Genomic DNA, 11,626 nt, shown 5'->3' on the forward strand with positions numbered 1-11,626 from the left:
AAGAAATTCTGTTCACAAACTAGGAATGCTTTACAGAAGTCATTTGCAGAAAGAAATACAAAAAGCCTACAACTGAAATAGTTTCTGTTTTTCTTGCCCTGTTCCCTAGCATCCAAAGGAGTAAGACAGCACTGAAGATCTGCCTCTATGGCAGTTTAGCCTGATTCCAGGCTGCCGTGATCTGCTCCTTTCCTCCTGCTTTCCGTCAGTTACATATTCCGCTTGCCTTGGTTTCAGTAACATTAGTTCTGCAGCAGGGCAGTCAGCTGGCTAAAGGTGCTGGTCTGGCTGAAAGCTAACATTATTTTCATTGCTCTGTGTAAGTTTAAGCTGTACTAGTTGCCTGACTTACTTGGCTCACTGCACAAACACTGACACAAGCTCACAAAGGGGGAGAGGAAGGCACAGCTGGTGCTGCAGGGGGAGGAGGCCCCCAGTATGATCAGCTTTAGTTCCTGCAAAATTTTATGCAACCAGAGAAGCCAGAAGTTACAGCTCAAGTCAAGACAGTTGTTCCCAGCTGCCACACAGCTTCAGCCCCCAGTCCCCTCTACCTGTATGCGTGCACAAGATGTGCTGGTACTTGTGCAAAGCTGCTCAGCAAAATTCAACTCATTGGTCCAACAGAAAAAAATCACCTGCTGAAAAAAAAAAGGAATAGTTTTCTGCTGGTTTAGCAATTGTAGCATCTTGGTGAAGCAATGAATCCTGCTACAAGTGCAAAGCAGGAAGAGAAAGCGGGTAAAGAAATGGACCATATTTGTTGGCCTGTTAACCTGTAGTGGCAACTTAGCTTTTAGAGGTATCACAGCATAACCTAACAGCAATGTTCTCAGCTGACGAAGAGAGGAAGACCTTCAATCTTTGTGCTGGAAAGAGAGTTGTTACATGAAACAATAATCAATCTTTGTTCAGAACCTAAAAAAAAATTAATGAAAAGGACTGGGTAAGTGCTGTTATCCTTGGCAGTTTTCTATTACTATATGATGGATTATTGCAAACTCTTGCTCTTTTTTTTTTTTTTTTTTAGCCTTCAGTGGATTCCTTAAAGCTCAAAATCTGATTACCCAAAGTTCCCTGTTGTCTGCTTTTAAGACTCCGGCCTGTATAATTTAAAGATAAGCTTGATGGCACGAACTCAAAGGCTCACAAGAAGACAAAAGCAGTAGACAAAAGGAATACCAAGTCTATTATTTCTGCGTCTCTTAAACTTTACTGATCTGCTGGCAGTACCAGCATCACTCACTCTAGACAGAACAGTGCAAATACCTAAGACTTACTGGTAAATTCTGCCTCTGCTTACCAAGCTGAATTAAAAATGTAATGACCAGAAAGTTCACCGCAGACAGCAGTGCAGACAGACATACTGTAGCTTCTGATTCCATCATCTACTTGAGTTTCTGCAAAGAGAGCTTTATTCCTGACACAAATTTTGTATACATTTAAGCATGTGACTCCACTAAAGACAACATGTCTGCTCACCTTGCTGACATTGAGTATAAAGATCTGCAATGTCAGGGCCTGGCAGTGCAGAAACAGGTAATTTCAGTTATCTGATAAGAGCTAATTCAGTGGTTTACTGACAAAAGAATGAAGGAGTTCATACGCCTTACATTCTTCATTCTGCATACTGCTTTCTATGAGTAGGCCCCTATATTTGCACAAGGCTCAGAGACTTCAGAGCAGTTTCTTTGCATACAGAGAAAAGTATGTGAACAACTACCTAACAAGAAAGAAAGACATTGAAATGTCAGGAAAAAAATCCCAGTTGGACAGGAAAAAAACCCAGAAATTCTGCTTTCATCTGCAGTACTAATACATGTGCATCAACCTAACAATGAATCAAAGTTGCAACACAGCAGGGGTAGCCATGGAGCTGCAGAAATACTGAAATATACATTGTAAATACAAATACCTTTAAAATAAAATTATAAAGTAAAAGTTTGCAGATTTCAATCCTGTGGCTGTTTCCATTTCCTGTATATTTTCCTTAACTTTTATAATCTGGGGGATCCAGTGGTTCTCTCAAGATCCATGGAATTTCTCCCATGTTTAAAGCTATCTACAGGAATAAAAATTGGTGGGAGCTATGCGTCAGTCATCTTTGTATCCTAAACTACGTTCTGCAAGTAGGCAGGAATGTTTCATTCTGAGTATCGTTTATAAATAATAATTTAAATATTTACCACCCATGTTTAATGATAGTGTCATCTCGGCTAACTGGCTAGCATGGCACAGTGCTAAAATATTCTGAAATGAAATCTCCTAGTCTTACCTTTTCCTTTTCCTCAGCAGAGGCTCAGCATGACGACTGCTAGTTAAGTTGCAGTAAATCCCAGTACACCTGAAACTCATGCTGAAACTTCCAAGTTATGAATGGTTTTCAGTAGGCAGCATATCATGAATAGGTGATGAATATATTGGGCCTTTAGGATTCTTCCTTACAACTTGCCAGGCGTCAAATGTCACATCATTTCATGTTCTTCTGATTCACAGTCTTGCTTCACGTGGCCAGTAGCAGCTGTGCAGTGCAGGCTGGCTGAGAGGCAGATTGTTTCTACTCTTACTCTCAGTTCTGTTCCCTTAACACTCGTATCTGATGCCTTTTCAAAAAACAGGAACAAAAACTCTTTCAGAATCCAGAGCTGGTTTTATATTGGATTGTGGGAAATTCTTTCTTTTGTGAGGTTTGGACAGTTTATTTCTAGCTGTACGTAAGCTACACTATAATAAAGTAATAATGTTTGTACTTTGTGAAAACTTCATAAAGCTCTTGCATGGAGCTGTACTGTTCTTCAGAACAGAGGCACTGCTCACCTGGTGGTTCTCTCGTCTTTCCCTTTTTCTTGCTTGCTAAACCTAAACTTTAGTCTTCCTAATCTTGCACCCATTTCCATTATTTCTGAATGTTCCTTGTTCTTTTTGCTGCTCATTCAGTCTTCCATCAGTTCTCTAATTCTTTCTACTCCTTTTCCTTCCTTTTCTGCTCCACTAATACTCTTCCGTATTTCTTTCCCTCTAGCAGTTCTCAAAGGCAAGCTCTTGATAAGGGTTACCTCCTGATTTGTTATGATGAGTCATCCTGCTTTATAACAAATTAAAGTCAGACTGTTGAGGAAAACCATGTCTGATGATCTTGTTTCTCAGACTTAGGTTTAGGCTTCCCAATGCAGTTAGAGAGATAATTAGTGACATTTCCTAACCTAGCTGATATTGTTCAAGGAAACTGTAAAAGGATACCAACTTGGTCTAAACACGTTGACTTTATTTGAAATCTTTGTCTTGTTGGGAAGGTCCTTACATGCTGTATGTGGTGTATGCACTAAAAAGGGCCCTGTTCTGTACTGTAGCTTAGGAGATGGCCCTCGTCAAGGCCGTTCTTGAGTCATTGCCTAGGCAAGTCTATAGCAGCTTTTTTGTATTCCTCTGTCTCTTTTCACATCTTTGGTCTAGCTTTTGAGAAATATGACTCTTGGCTATTTTTGCTTGGGTGACAACTCAGTGTTATAATGATGAAGGATCTGATTCACCAGCTAGGGCGTAGGTTACTCGGTGGACTTGCACTAAGCAGAGCAAGAACTGTAAAATATAAATCACTTCACCAGAGTAAACCAATGGCACTTTCATTGGTAGTCAATGAAATTTCACTAGCACAACTTCTTTATGTCACAGTAATATGATTTGATTTCTCTGCTAATCCTGTTTCATTTGAAGCACCTACTAGAAATTTATCACAAACAATTTAACCTCAAAGCACCTTACCAAGACAGTAAATGTAGAGTGAAAGACTGTTCAGTGTTTTAAACCTTGTTACCCAGTCCTGGGCACTTCTACTTCAGTGTTGCTCTTCACACTTCGGTCTGTTCTCCCAGAAGCTTTTCTCTTTGTGGCCATCTCTGAGCTAGCCACCATCCTTCGGGGTTCTGTGACCTGTGCCGATACCAGACGGGCACACAGCGCAAAACTGCGAGGTTCCCAGAGAGCATTCTGTCAGACCAGCAGATGTAAGTGTGGTGGTACTAAACACAGCCCCCACTTGCAAGGCAGGCTTTGGAAATGAAAGTGTCTCCAAATGTATTTGTTATTTCAGAATTATTTTCTGACAGTTCCCTCTATTCTGCTCCTGACTTAGATTTGTCAGCAGGCTCCCAGGCTGCTATATGTTGTCATTACCCATGTACTCCAAAAATATCACCATCTCTTTCCAAATATGATAATCTATCATGTTTTACTCTCCAGTGACTTGATCTTTCCAATCACTTTTTAAATTCTGGAGATTAAGTGTTTCCCTTTCCTGCAGCTGGGACCTCATCTGTAACATGGTTACCTCATGGTTAGTTGCAGCTCAGCACAAAAGGATGTGATAATGCTCCCTCACCTACCATAGCTGAAAACAGTTGTGGTTCCTCTGCTGCAAGAAGTGCAAGCTGGTACAAAATATATAAAGACCACTTGCCATGGCAAAAGCCTGCAGGTGTCTCTTGTGGAGCTGAAGTGAATAAATGAAACTTCTTACGTCTGGAAGACTTACTGCTCCACCATGTTGTATGTTTATTCTGAGACAATAAGATGCTTTTCTTTTTTTAATTCAGTAGTTACTTCACCTAATTTGTTAGTGCTATATATGGCAATAAGTTGCCATCTGTTGCATCTTGATTGTCATAAGATAGCTGATAAATTTCTCCTTTTTTCCTGGCTCTGCGTAGTGTGGCTTCTCTTTCCCTTGTAACTGAAGGAGACTAAAATGAAAATGCCATCATCACCATCACACTTAAATATTAAGAGACTTCATACACAGCAGAGAAATGACCAAACTGGTTTTGTTTAAAGAATCAAGGCTCAATCTACTTTTTCTTTCTTTATATTCATCTCAGGGGAAAGAAGCTATGCAAGACATTTCTTGCATAATGTGCTATTTGTGGAGGGCTAAAATATGTGGCATACATTATTCAGTTGATTCTGCTATCGCCCTGTCTTGCTAGAATATATTTATATATTCTGTTCATGTATACACTTTTGTTTTCGTAGCCACATTCATAAATATGTTTAGATCAATATTAAATGTCTTCTACATATGCATTTTACTTCCATTACATATGTCTGTAAACCATTTTAAGATATCTGAAGTAGAAGAATAAGAGATAAGGTTACATATAAACTCATTTAGAAGAAAAGTAATAATCTGTTTCTTTGATAATAGATACCACATTTCCCTGTATGCTTTATATTCACAAGTTGCTGAAGAAGATAGGGTAGAGAAAATTAAGTAGCAATAGCAATGTATATATGAAGGCCTGGTTAAGTCATTACAGGATTAATGCCAAATAACAATATTGTATAAATGGTTCAATTAAAGATTCACATTAGATTATAATAATGGATTGCCATGTAGATCACAAGACAGGAAAAATATCTCCAAACTGCACTGTTTTGAGTTGGTAATATCTCCACCTGAGTCAGTGGAAGTAATCCGGATTTTCCTTACCTTTTTTCAGTCAGAACCTGAGTTAAATGGACAGAACACATGTAGATATGAATGTGAATGTGCTAAGAAATATGCGTCAGATCGACATGGAATGACAACTGTCTTGAAGAGTTTGCTGGCATTTTCTGAGGTACTGACACAAAATTTAAAGGTATAATAAATGTTATCATGGGAAAGAAAAATCTTACAGTTCACCCTTACTGAAGTGAATAAAAACTGTGATGGAAGATTTACCAGTGATAAATACTGATAGTTCATGACAGTTATTTCCTTAGCAGCTGAAATAAAGTAGTAGTAGTAAATATCATGTATGTTCTGTCCCAAAATAGGACGGAAGGTTTGTGCCACACAAGAGAGAAAATAGTTTTCTTTGTGTATTATTTGCCTTAACTTTCACCTTCACAATGTTCTAATGTGCATTCCAGACCCAGAGCATGGGCTCCCAAACAGGTGTTGGCGGAGCTGCTGGTTTCTGATGTGCTAGCACTTATTTGTCTTTGAAGCCTTCAGTAAAACTACTTGGAGGGATTTTCTGCATCTTTTCTGCTTGGCGCTTCACACAAAGCAATAATGAGGAGACTGATACTGTGTTTGATGATAGGCAGCGGTACTGAAAGTTTGTTCAATCCTCTTGGCAGTGTTTTGTTATCCAAATGCTACAGGAGGGACACAATCTCATGAACATGACCAAGAGAAGAAAGTAATGGCTGCAGCAACTCTGAGTAGACAGGGTAGAAGGCATCCGGTCTCTGCAGAATTTTACAAGTCTTATGCTAAGGATCAGACTGGAGGGAAGTATGAGCAGACTACACAGCAGGAAACTCAGGATGGATAGAAAGATGAGAGATGCATGGCATGTATTTTGCTGTGACTGCCTAAGGACTTAACACAGCTGTGCTGTAGGCTTAAAGTCTTCTGCTGTAGGGGTTAAGCAAGGAAGAACCCACAGGATGGCACATAGTGGCTGAATGATGCTTTGGGACCTTCCCAGACAGGGAAAAGTACAGATAAAAGTTTCTCAACACTGAAGGCTCCTAAGAAACAGAGGCCAGTGTTGTGGTCAAAAATATGTATGCTAACAGATAAATGAGTCAAAAGAGAGCTGATAATAAAGAATATAGTTAGCGAACAGAGCTATATTTACAGAGGACCTCAGCCATGCCATGGTTAGCAATAGAGACATTGTTCATTGCTCCAACACTGGTCTGACTGGCCCAGCCTGTCCCTTGGCTAGGGGCAGGTCCCTTCCAGGCCTTGCCCAGGGGAAAAATTATCAAAATTACTCAAAACAAAAATAACTGGTTGTATATATTTATTTTCACCAAAATAATTACACTTTGCTATACTATTTAATTGAGTATTTTCAGTGACCTTAGGGTATGTGTTCATCTGAAAATCTTCACGCGTAATAAAGAGAACTTTTTTCCTATAAATAACATTTAAAAGTTATATCTGAAACACATATGTCACTCTTTGAGTCAAAAAATAAATCCAGGTAGACCAAAGACAACATAGAGCATAAAGCACCCTCCTCCAATGCATTTAAGCAAATGTTTTTTTCTTCTGAGATAGAACAGTGGCACCAGGGTGTTCACTCCATCTTCTGCACATAGCTGTTAAAAGTTCTACATCTCTTTGTAGACTCTTTGTACATAAAAATACTTGCTTCTATAAATATTTTAATTTATTCTTTACCTCAACAATCTGTTACTTTTTATTATTAGAATTACCATTTATTTGCTATACTGTCCAACTGTGAAGGCCCATATTTATCATAAAGTAAATTCTTAAAGGGATCAATACTTAAAGTTAACTGCTATTCCAGAGACACTTTGTGTGCAGCTCCAAAAAAAAAAAAAAACCCACAAAAAAACACAAAACAAACCCAAACCCCAAAATTAGCTTCTTAGTGGTGTTAGAATACTAGAATCCAAGTAAGAATTTATTTCTCCTACCACTGAGGACAAACCTTCAAGGTGACCATGAAATACTAAGGTACAAACTATAGAGGAAATATAAGTAGACAGTGTTAGTCATAGAATAATAACAGCAAATTGGAGAAAGATTGGGATAAAAAACAAATTTACGTGTTAGTAACAATGTAACAAATTAACATGTTAGTCTAGATTTCAAACCTATGGACTAACATTTCAGTTGGAAAAGAAAAAAATTTTGTTGTTGTTTTCTGCATCACCAACTGCCCAGCCAAGGTGCTGAGGGAGGTCAAAGATGCTCTGAAGGCAGTGCATGGGGCAGTAATGCAAGGCAGGGGCTACCCCACGCTAAAGTGACTGTCATGTCAAAGTGTGGGCCAAGGCAGCTGCTTCAGATAGTCAGTGACTCTCCATGGCTGGTGCAGGGGCTGGTGAGGAGAAAAGCATCCCCTGACTTGACTAAGTAGCATATAGGACCTGGTTCAAATGCCACTGTGAAAACATTGCTGCACTGTAGCTTCTATAATATATCCAGATCCTTGCAGGAGTGACAAAATCATGGACAATTGTACTCAGTGTCAATAAAGGAGCTTCTTAAAAGCATGGAGATTTATTTTTAAAGAAGGAAGTTGAAGGGGAAATAGCTTTTGGGAGGTACAAGAGAAATCTGTTTAATCCCAAGTGGCACAGACAGGTTGATCAGAATAGATTGTTCTTGTTCATGAGTTTTTTCCAATACAAGAATTAAGGGCATTAAAAGATCTAGGTGGTGGCAGCTTAAAACTACCTAAGGGAGGATATTTTTCAGGAAACATTTAATTAAGCTGTGAAAGAGTGTTGTAGACATAAAAAACTTGTATGGCCTCCAGTGGAGGTCAGATGTATTTATCGAAGAGAAGTCCATTGAAAGTTACCAAATAAAAAGATTTCTAGACTGGGAAGTTTCTGAGCCGATAACTGTTGAAACTTGGAGAGGATGAGAAAGAAGTGTGATATGTGTTTGTCCTGTTTCTTCTTCTCTCTAGGCATCTGCTTGTGACCACTGCTGGGGATAGGATTTGGGGCCAGATGGACACTACCATGTCCACTTCCTCTCCTTTCCTCTCCTCTCCATATTTCTGAAACAACGGAAAGGATTCTAGAAATACTTTACCTGCAGCAGGTCCAGTCTGTGTATTTAATGAGGCAAGAGTCCAGTTTGGAAAAAAATAGGTTGTAATAATATAATTAAAAATTGAATTATTATGTGCAAGGCAGAAGTATTAGAATTGTGCAGGCTACTTTATTTCAGTACCTCTTCTCTGAATTTAGAGTTTTGCTCCTCAGTACTTTTCTTTGAATATGGACCCTCGTGCTTCATCTTTTAGGTTTGTAGGAGTAAACTGGAAAAGCAAAATAATTGCATGTGGACATCACATAAGCACCTGGGCAACCAAATGGAAAGCAAACTGGCCTTTCTGTTGCGTAGGTAGCCAGAAGTCCCAAGGAGTGGATTTGAATAAGTGATTTCTGCATGGAGTTAGGAAGAGAAGCAGCAAAGTACACACATGCCAGGCAGCATAGTATGGCAGTTGCATGCAAGCTCACACCAATTTTCTGCTTTCCCTTGACCTAGGTACTATCTGAGAATACCCTCTTCTGACTCATATCATCACTGCAACATCAGCAAGCTATGAATACCACCGCTTGAACTAAAGGAGTAACTGAAAGCTGCAGGCAGCAGCTGGCATTTCTTCTGGGAAGCTGGCTTTTCTGCTGGGGAAGGAGAGCTGGGCACCCAACTAGGTTTCACCCAGATACCCACTGGGGGTACCAAAGGACAGTACACCCCACCACCAGGACTGGAGTACATAGTCTACGTCTAGCATAACAAGCTAAGGGCTGTGGGTATTGGCAGGTTAAAAAAGCAGTGCAGGGAAAGGATTGCAGAATATTGAGGGTGAAAGTCACTAAGGATTCAAACAGTCTCTCCAGGCACCATCTCTTCAGGCATCCAGGATGTGAGGAACTCGAAGAGTCATATGCGATCCCTTGTACTGAATCTCCCTGCTCACAAAACCCAGTGTGTGGATCACCCTCCCCCTGAGACTGGCAGAGTGGGAGGACTTGGGAAGGAGGCTCTCCCAGGTGCGTACAGAGCCAAGCATCCCAGGCTCCTGGAGGATGAAATTACCTAGGACCTTGCTGGACATCTGTCTAGGATTCTTTGGAAGACCCTGCAATTGAACTGTCTCTCCTATCCTCCCCTCAGAAGTGACCCAAGGCATTACATCAGGAAATCCTGTGCACTTGTAGATTGTTCTTATGTTAGGAAAGGGAGCAAGAGGGGGTTCTATGTCAGCAACCAGCACAACTAGCAAGTATTTTAGCTTCCTTTTGAGGATTTCCCAGGCTGAGCTCCAGGCTAGACATAAACTGACTAGTATGTTCTTCCTCACCCGTCTGCCCTCCCTGTCACAAGGATCATTTACAAAGTCCTTGAGTTACAGAGGAAAGCTGCCGCACAAACTCACTGCATTGTTTTGGGCCCGAACGTGTATAGCAACCTGCCCTATGTCATCCTCTCCACCCAGGGAGTAGATACAACAGCAAAAAACCTCTGTGCTATGCCAAGGCAAGTGACTTTCTGCATTTCTGACCACACTCTTATGTCTCACAACATTCATTAGTATCAGTTAGAACAGGAGTGCGGTAAAGAGAGTTTTAATAAACTAACTAATATACTGGGCATTTCTTCCCTGAATATTCCTTGTCTTGACTACACAGCAAAATTAAGTCCTTTTTGCCCTGGACATTACAAGAGACAATCAAGGCATAGCTGCTGTTCTGAAGTGTCTGTAGAGTAAATGTGAAGGCACAACACTGGAAACAAAATAATATAATCCTCATTTTATAGGCAGGAAATGGAGGGACAGAAAAATTAGATGCCATGACTGCATTAAAACAGAACCCACGTGTCTAAACTCCATGGCTAGTACATTACCCACAAGACAATCTTTCCTGTTCTGCACTACTGCAAAGTGCTTATTAACACCACCTGATCCACAGGGTTATTTCACCCTCTCCCACAGATGCAAATCATTTTTAAAGATGTAAGCTGGTGGAGAATTACATTCTTGTTGTGCAACAAATGAAGTGTCACGTTTTCCCTGTTGTTTTTTTAATCATAATGTGCTTATCAGTTCCCCTTGTACTGCAGCCTGTCTGCACAGAGAAGAGTCATCAGGTGCTGTGATAAAGAAGAAAGAACATCCCTAAGATATTTTTATCTGTGGACAGGGAAACATTAATCATTTTTCAACTGCTAGCTGTTCATTCTTACTCAGACTTCTGGATGTTCATCTCATGCTGAATGTTAATTTTGTCTGCTCTGTGAACTGATCTATGGACAGTTGTCCAAATTCTGAAACATTTGAGGACATGGCCAGACACAAGTGCAAAGGGGTAAGAAGCTAAGAGCACTAGAGCACCTGTTCAGCTCATGAACATCCAAATCGCCCTGCTGCATATTATTGCCTCTTCAGATCTACCACCCTGGCTGCATGCATACTGATCCTTAACCCAAACCTGTCATAATAATCTGGGGATGTTCAAGCACTGTAAGTAACATGTCTTGATTCAACCAAATCACTTTGAGAGAACTGGGTTACATGCGTGGTTACAGTGGAAGCATGTTTTGAACATGTTTCCTGCAGCTTTCCCCTTTCTCTGGTTCTCCATGTGGTAAGGGTAGGGAATGGCTTTAGAGAAGAGTCTAAAGTTTTTTTTTCTGGGCTAGATCGACCCTAATCTGCCAGTTGACGGTATGTATCAGTGTGGAAAAATTCCCCGACCAGCCCCCAGCAGGTGCATTCACACAAATGCCACGTGTGCGTGGACATCACACACGCTCATTCCCCATGACCCTCCCAGGGTCTCTTACAGACCTGCTTGCCATATCCTGTACTCAGCATCGGCAACGTGGAGCTGCTCTGCTGATTTGTTGTTCCAGTAGTACCGTAGGAAACTGCCCTAAGAGAGAAGCAGACTACACTCGTCTCCCACCTGAATCAATAGAGGTGGCTTGCCTGGGACTGGAGTTTCAAATACAAAAACTGGGACAAGTAGAGGGGCTGTCATAGATACAGTTTTTGATGGAGTGAGGGAATTAGGAAGATATAAGGGTAACCTCTTCCTTTTCCTGAGTCTTTTCTGCAATGACATACTG

This window comes from Falco cherrug, chromosome 6 (assembly GCF_023634085.1).
Source record: "Falco cherrug isolate bFalChe1 chromosome 6, bFalChe1.pri, whole genome shotgun sequence".
NCBI lineage: Eukaryota > Metazoa > Chordata > Aves > Falconiformes > Falconidae > Falco > Falco cherrug.